Consider the following 8,182-nt stretch of genomic DNA (forward strand, 5'->3'; position numbering starts at 1 on the left):
AGGATTGATCCCTAGAAAAAAAAGATTCTATTGGGCACTATTGTCACTACCTTTGTTTCTCAATCTATGATGTTTACTATTAAAATAATACATAACGTCTATGAAAAGCTAATTAGTTAAAATAGAGGGAGTACAAAGTATGGAAGCATTACGATTAATAGATTAACTAACTATCTAATTCGAATTAAAAATTAAAAGACCATCCTATCTAAGTTACAATAATTGTTAAAACTTGAAAAATAAAATTTTATTGGGCACTCTTGTTTACTTCCTTTGTTTTTAAATATATGGCATTTAGTGTTAGAAAATATAACATTTCAGATAATCTAACTAGTTAAAAAACAGAGGGAGTAGAAATGTACGGGAACATAATGAATAATGGCTTAACGAACTATCTAATGTGAATAAAAAACTAGAAAATCACTTCAATCTAAGTTACAAATTTTATTTTCACGAAATTATACATGCTGCTGTCTACTGGTGGGTTTTGAACCAGGTGCAGGGGCCTAAAGGAGTTTACAAGCACCTTCTCTTATTACTTTCCATTTTGGGCTTTTGGCTTCTAGGCGCAGTTTTACGTTTTTCTTCAATCCATGCCTCTAGCTACCAATGGGCCCCTGCTTGGTTGTTCCCCTAGAGATGACCTAATGACATTGGGCTTTATTTATTGCTCAAAGAGCCTAACTTAGCTGGGCTATGTTTGTTCCTCTCAAAGAGAGAGGCTCGAACTATAGTAGGGTCATTCAGTCTGGAAGCAAGGCCATTCCTTACTCCAGCAAACCCAGGGCAAGTTCTTTATGTTGCACATGATCAAGGACTTATATTTACATGCTATTAAACCACCTTCTGTTAATACCACTTAGATTATGTACTTTATTATGCATTCAAAATATATTTTATTCTTATTTTTTAGTTTTAATTCCACACGTTCATTAGAGTTATATATCCATTTTATTTTTTCCCTTCATTATTTGCTAGAGAAGTAAATAATCACTTGGATATTATAGTATCCTAATCAAAAGAAATTTACAGTATGTTTAATTTTCCTTCTTCTTGTTTCTCTCTTTATTTTCAAATAAGTTTTGGAACGTTAAATAATCTTAGTTGCATTCAACATTTTGTATAAATATAGCATTGTTTTCATACAAACATTGCAACACTTCTTCTCAATATTGCTAATTTTTTTGATATTTCTTATAAATACTATTTCATTTTACCTTAGGATTTTAAATTTTGTTCAATGTTTTTTTGTGATAGTTGAATTCACGTTACTCTGGGAATTCAAGTATTACATGTCATTTACTTAACCATTCAACACATTCGTTTTCAAAGATAGGTTGCTTTGACATTTCTTTTGTTCAGTATTTACTTCAGAGTTTCCTCTCAAAGATTTGGGAGATTTGAACTATTTCCTATGAATTAAATTCTAACCAACTCAGGGAGGCATAGTATTATCACAAGAAACATGTGTTTAAGATGTTCTGGTAAGAGTTGGTATGATTTTGTTTTTTGCCAACACTCTCCTAGTTCTTTAGCAGCTATTGAGAAATTTACACGAGATGATGGTGTACCATTGTCGCCGGAGGATAGTATTATAGGTCCATTCCGGTATCTTACTTTTAGTCGTCCTGATATAGCATTTTCCAGGAAATTAAATAAAGATTATCAAATCTTACATGCACCTACAACTACTCATTGGACTGTTTTTAAAAGGATTAAGATATATAAAAGGTTCAACTTGATGTTGGATTGAAAATAAACAAGCTAGTCTCCGTGATACCTTGTTGAGTGCCTTTCCTTATTCTGATTGGGTAGGTAGTATATGGACGACAGAAGATCATCATGAGGGTCTGCTGTGTATTTTGGGTCTAATCTTATTTCTTTGAGTGCTATAGAGCAGGCTACCATGTCAAGCACGGAAGCATAGTATAAATCGCTAGCCAATGCTACCGCAGTGACTATATGAATAGAGACATTGTTGGCCAAACTTATAATAAAATTACAGCAATAATCTCCCTGTTTGTGGAGTGATGTGATAAGGGCATATCTGCTGATGTAGCACTAGTCCGATCTTCTGATAGATATGATAGATTCGATTGGTGGAGAACTCGGCGTTGGCGATCTGGGCTTCTAATCAGACATGATTCGAACCCCTGCAACCGTTACACTGCTGCTCCCTTGGTTATCAACCAAGCGCAACTCGATTGACCTCGCCAAGAAGACTTTTCCCTACAAGCGAGTCGAAGAACACAAGCAAGAAATGATAAACACGCAATCTGAAATTGCAGATGTATATGAAGCAAAAGTGAAAATAGGGTTCAAGCTCTGAATATAAAAGGACTAATCGCTATAGTGGTGTAGAACAAGAATGAGGGTCTGATTCACAATAAAAAGACTTGACATCACAGTTACAATTAAAGAAGTTTGTTTTTTATGGCAAACTAGAACTAAACAAAATCCGCGGCTGTTCTCGGGCGGTTGGCACTGAGTTTATGAGAGAGAAAGGGGGAGACTAGGGGGGCGTCTACAACCTGGGCTTAAGGCTCAACACGATACAAGGCCCGACACAGCCCAAACTAGGTGACGCAGCACCTTGTCATGGTCATATAGGATGATCCACGAACCTTCTGGAGCTGGGACTAGAACCAAAAGAAAGCTTTCTTCGGTAGCTTTCCAACGCATCAAAGAACACCTCGTTTTGATGTGGTACCAGGGAATGTGGCCAATTCCTTTCATGGTGGTAAGCTGAATCCGAACCGAACACGGAGTCCAAGTTGACGACAACTTGTAACTTGGCGAAGAGCATGGCTCATGTGTATCCACCATGGTTATATCCTCCTCCTTCCTAACCCTATTTTCCATGCAAGGGCTAAACACATTGAGATTGATTCCATTTTGTCAGAGAAAGAGTTTCAAGGAAGCATTTGCAGATTTGACCAATTCCTTGCAAGGATCATTTGGTTGCTGGCTTTACAAAGATATTACCTGCCCTGGAGTTCGAGGAATTTATGGGCAATCTTAAACTGCACGAAAGCCAACTTAGGATTTAGGGAGGCTGTTAAGGCTGTTCAGATTTTAATTTTTTCTCAAAATGGGAAGTTTTATTAATTTCAAGATCATCACATCAAGATGATATAAAGAACTTGAAATACTCCCGATCACTGCATAATCAGAATACACACAGCCTTACAAAAGTATATAAGAGGCACCAACACAATAATGATAATTCGTAGATTAGACTAGCCCCCATATGACCCGGTAAAAAGTTCCTTAGCCATCTGTGCCAAATATTGAGATGTTGTTAAAATCAAGTCCTGTGATGTTAGCTTATGAAGGGTAGTTCAAATTTCATGCAATCCAAGTATTTGTACTCGGTTAGGATACGTAGCAATCTAGATAGTTCTACTCCCATCGAGTACCTTGTGAATGAAGTTGTAAACAAACTTCTATTGCAACCTGTTACACCCTTAAACTTTTGAATATCTTTTAGAATATTTTATCCATCATTTTAATTTTTCTGAGAATTTACCAGATGTTTTTGGAAATTATTCTCACTTTCATCTAGAGCTAATCCAATATTTGGAGGCATCTAGAATTCTTTTCATGAGCTCCAAGTATTTTATTTGAACTCCTCGTATCCCGAATTGCGTATGGGATTTTCCCCAAAAATTTCAGGATTTTTCCGAGTATTTTTCATAATTTAAAAACATTTAATGGACTTTTCCCTAATTGTTTTGGAAGGGAAATATGTTTTCAGAAAAATAAAAGAAAACCCAACCCTTAGCGGGCGAGCCGCGTGGCTCACATCGGGCTCGCCATAGGCCCGCCCGCCTGCTGGGGTAGCATAGGTTGTCTGGCCTGGGTGTGCCACCGCCACCACCTAGGCATGCGTGCCCGGCCTTCTTCGCGCCTTTGTGCCCTTGTACATGGCGAGGGCCGAGCCCAGCCGCACATCTCCCAGCGCCCCTGTTTCGCGTCGCCTCCCCTGGGCAGCACTGCCACTTCCTGCAGGAGCCGAGCGCCGCCGCTGGCCTTCAGCCGCGTGATCCGCTGCGGTTAGGGATCGGCGCCCAAAGACGATGCGACCACGAGCTTCACCGCGATGTGCTGCTGCCCCGCCACCGGTCCTCGTCGCTGTTGCGCACCGGAATGCTGCTGCCCACGGAGCCGCCAGCAGCCAACTCATCCATGGTTGATTTCCGGTCCAATCTGTCCGTCTCGGCCGCAAGTGAGGCATCCCACGAGTTCCCCGTCCCCTCCTCCCTCTTCTGCGCCACCCCCTCGTGCCCCGGGCTCGCCGGAGCGCCGGCAGACCGGCCAGCCAGAGCCCGGGCTTAACCTCATCATCTGTTTCGCGAGCACAATTTCTTATGTCACGCGGTTCTCCTCTGTTGGTCGCTGAAGAGAATCACGTTTTTGTTCCTTATAACCTTGTTTAGCTAGTAGAATCATCGTTTAAACTCCGTTTTAGTTTGTTCATGTTCCGTTAGACTTCTAAGAATGTAAGCTATAGTTTAGTATTGTAGTTGTATGGTAGTTCATGTTTTCTTAATTAATTTAGAAATAATTTGGTTATTGACTAATGAAATTAACTTTTAGAATTAAAAATAATTAGAGTTCTAAACCGGTTTCATAGTTAATGTTAATTTGATTAAACATCAATTTTAAATGTGTTTCTAAATATCTTGTTTATCTCAACACGAATCATAACTTGTTTAAGTTCTGCTTCACCTTTACAAATATAAATAAAAATTAAGTTAACTCTAATTTAATGGTATTTACTTGAATTATCTTTACATGTGTCTTCCTAATTAAAATAAATCTGGCATATAGTTTTCATTTATGTTATGATATTCCGATATATGTGTCTTTTCAAATGTAACTCCATTTTCAGCATTTCTTATGCTTTTGCGATCGTTAGCTTCAAGTCCTATTATTTAATATGCTCTTTTTATGCTTTTCTTCTGCTTTGTGCTTTGTTTTTAGCTGTGCTTATTTTGCTTGTTTCTTGTATATTTGTGCTGGTGCTTGTCGCAAGTTGAAGGAACACAGTTACTGAGCTCTAAAGACGAAGAGTTTTCAAGAGCAAGAGTTGAAGAACGTGAGCAGCTATTCTGTAGAAAAAAGGTAAGTGTATTTCTTGATCATGCTTCTGTCCTAACAATATTTATTTACAGTTGTGCATGCAAGCATTAATATGATGGTACCCATCTAATTTATCATTTGTTATCTGTATCCTTGAAGCCGGGTTTTATCTTTTTTAATGCTAGGTAGTATGCTTAGCTATTGTACTTTAGTTAGGGATGATTTAGTTATGATGAACAATACTGAAACAACTGTTTACCACTCCATGGATCAATAGGCTTGTTAATGGTTATAATTAATTAAACCATGGAGTTACCACACAGGATAACAGTGCAACCATAAAAACTAATGGACTCTAATCTTAACTAATTTAACTAATTAATTAGATGTCTCTAGTTTATTAGTCGTTCCAACGCAGGAGGGGGGCCTGTGATAAGGGGTCCCCGGCTGCCAAGGCTATACATTTTTGTTTGGTATTTGGTCATGTCTTGGAGGAGATTCACTCGCATAGCTGCTGAAACCTTAGTGGGTTACTACTTATTAGAGTCTTTGTAAAGAGCTCATAATGTATCCATGCAGTCATATCTCAGAAGTGTGATGATAGTGCTTGGTCACCACTACGTGATGGGTGACATGACTTGTAGGTTGTTGACGCTTATTATGGCTCAATTTCGACCATCAATTTGATCAGAAAATTGGGAGAAGTAGCATTTCTTGCATGCATATTTATTTAGAATAATGTCATTTCCATATGTCCCTTGGAAAATAGCGCTACACAGGGATTTAAACAGAAATGGAGGGAAAACACACCCTTGAATCCAAGAAAAAAGCTATCGACCAATCAGAATGTACCGTTCAGCCTCACATAGATCAAAGAGCCCACTAGAGCATACAACCGACTTAGGACAGCGCCAAGTCACACTCAGGAGTCATCAGGGTCCACCTGGCAGCCACCCTACCAAGGCTCAGGGGTGGAGCTTCCACATTGGCTCCCAATAGCGGTTCCAAGTGACTCCCCTCAATTGCCGACCAAGAGACCCTTGTGGCACACCTATAAATATGAGGGGACGGGGGGTAGAATTAAGACACACCTCAAGTTGCTCTCTCTCAAGTTTCTCTCTTGCTTAGTCCATAAGTTAGTGGAGTTTAGGCTAAAGTAGCTCTCTTCGGGTTCTCGAGGTTGCCTAGGAGTGTTCGGTATGGGTTTATCTCTTCCTCTCTTTTGTAATTCTCTGATACCTTTAATAGAGTTATATTCTAGATTTATATACTTGCATAGTTTATATATTGCAGTGTCAAACATGTATGCTATGATTAGTTTGTATTCATACCTTACGCCTTGCATGATTAGAAGAGTAAATGTAGTACCACGGCAATGGTTCCAGTATTTGTATGTTTGCTCTAGTGTGAAGTCTGTCCATCTGGCGGGTGAGGGCTCCATGCGGGATGCTAGAGTATCGCTCATTAGCGTAGACGTGGTGTCTGGGCTAGTCAATGTTGCCGATGCGGTCCTATCCTATGGTTTGATGAGGTAGTTGGCACGTGTTGACAGCATTGTCCGTCCAGTATAACCCTCCCCGTTTGGGTAGTGGCTGTAGGAGGTTCATAAAGTAGCCGAGTTGTCTGGTGGCTTCTCTGCTAGTCAAGTGCTGTTTTTCCAGTAGTGCCTGGGAGCTTAAAGCTGAGGATAATCATGTGTATGTGTATGAGTCTATAGGACAAGATGTATATCTAGATAGAAGTATATAAGTCCCGAGTAGCTTTCTTCTTCCTTTCTCCCTGCCTAAGCCTTTGCTTAAGTTTGTGCTTGAGTAAATTGTGTGTCACACTACCTCATTATCAATATATATCTTACCCCTGTTTATACAATCGAATACCCAACCAAGATTTGATCTAACCGCCACCTTCCCTGCAGAAATATAAATACGACACCCAAGATTACTCACGGGTAAATTGCTATAACGGTATTCCGTGCGCTTGCAGATTTATCTGTGACGTAAGAAATACCATACGACGTTTCAAGAACCATTGCTAGGGACTAACGATCCTAGTTATGACACTAACAAACGCTAACAAGCATTTTTAGCGCTGCTGCCGGGAAAGGCACTGGTTAAAAGAATAACTAAGTTCTTGATTGATATCTTAGTTGGTATTCATTGTTTAAACAGGCTAACTTGGCTTTGCTTTCTCTCTTTGATGTGAAAATAGGGTAGTGCATGACTGGTTTCAATCTGCCGCATAATTTCACTCAGGATCTGGAGTCACTTTTGAGAAGAGTTCGACCCTATGTCGTACCTCCTCAGATTTCACTCTCGACAGCCGAAACAGTCATTATTGCTCCATCAACTTCCAACGCCATGGCCCAGAAGACACTTCGGGATTTGTCTGCTCCCTCCGCTGACAATGTCTTAGTCAGGCCATATGTGAACACTAGAGTTGAAAATTTCAAGATCAAGATGGATCTCATTACGATGGTGCAGGCCAGCCCATTCTGTGGCAAGGCCAATGAGGATACCAGCACACATCTCCAACAATTCCTGGAACTCTGCATTACTTTTATTATCAAGGGGGTCACTCAGGATGCAATCCGACTCTGACTGTTTCCGTTTTCTCTTCTGGGGAGATTAAAATATTGGTTTTATGCCAATAGAAGTGCGGTAGACACATGGGAGAAGTGTACCAAGGCATTCCTCGCTAAATTCTTTTCGATGGGCAAAACCAATGCTCATCGAGGAAGAATCTCCAGTTTCCAGCAGGCGTCTAATGAGTCTATTACTGAAGCTTGGGAGAGACTTCAGGAGTACATCCTAGCGTGTCCTCACCACGGGATGAACGATTGGCTCATCCTTCAGAACTTCTACAACGGGCTGACTCCAACAGCCCGCAACTACATCGACGTTGCTGCAGATGGTGCTTTCTTCTCGCTAACCATTGATAGGGCCAAGACTTTGATCGAGAAGATGGTGTCCAACCAAGGTTGGAACGAAGAACCTCTCCAACCATGCCAGTGGGGCATGCACACTGTCAAGGAGATAGACATGCTCGCCACCAAGCTCGACCTCCTCCTCAAGAAGATAGATGAACATCCCCAAGGAAA

General features: G+C 40.4%; 1 non-coding gene across 1 annotated transcript; it reads right to left on the reverse strand.

The window, feature by feature from the left end:
* Positions 1 to 7,806: 7,806 nt before the first annotated feature.
* LOC112891287 lies at positions 7,807 to 7,915 on the reverse strand. Its single transcript, XR_003228508.1, has one exon. It is a non-coding gene; the product is annotated as a small nucleolar RNA R71 (small nucleolar RNA).
* Between the last annotated feature and the right edge of the window lie 267 nt (positions 7,916 to 8,182).

This window comes from Panicum hallii, chromosome 4 (assembly GCF_002211085.1).
Source record: "Panicum hallii strain FIL2 chromosome 4, PHallii_v3.1, whole genome shotgun sequence".
Lineage (NCBI taxonomy): Eukaryota > Viridiplantae > Streptophyta > Magnoliopsida > Poales > Poaceae > Panicum > Panicum hallii.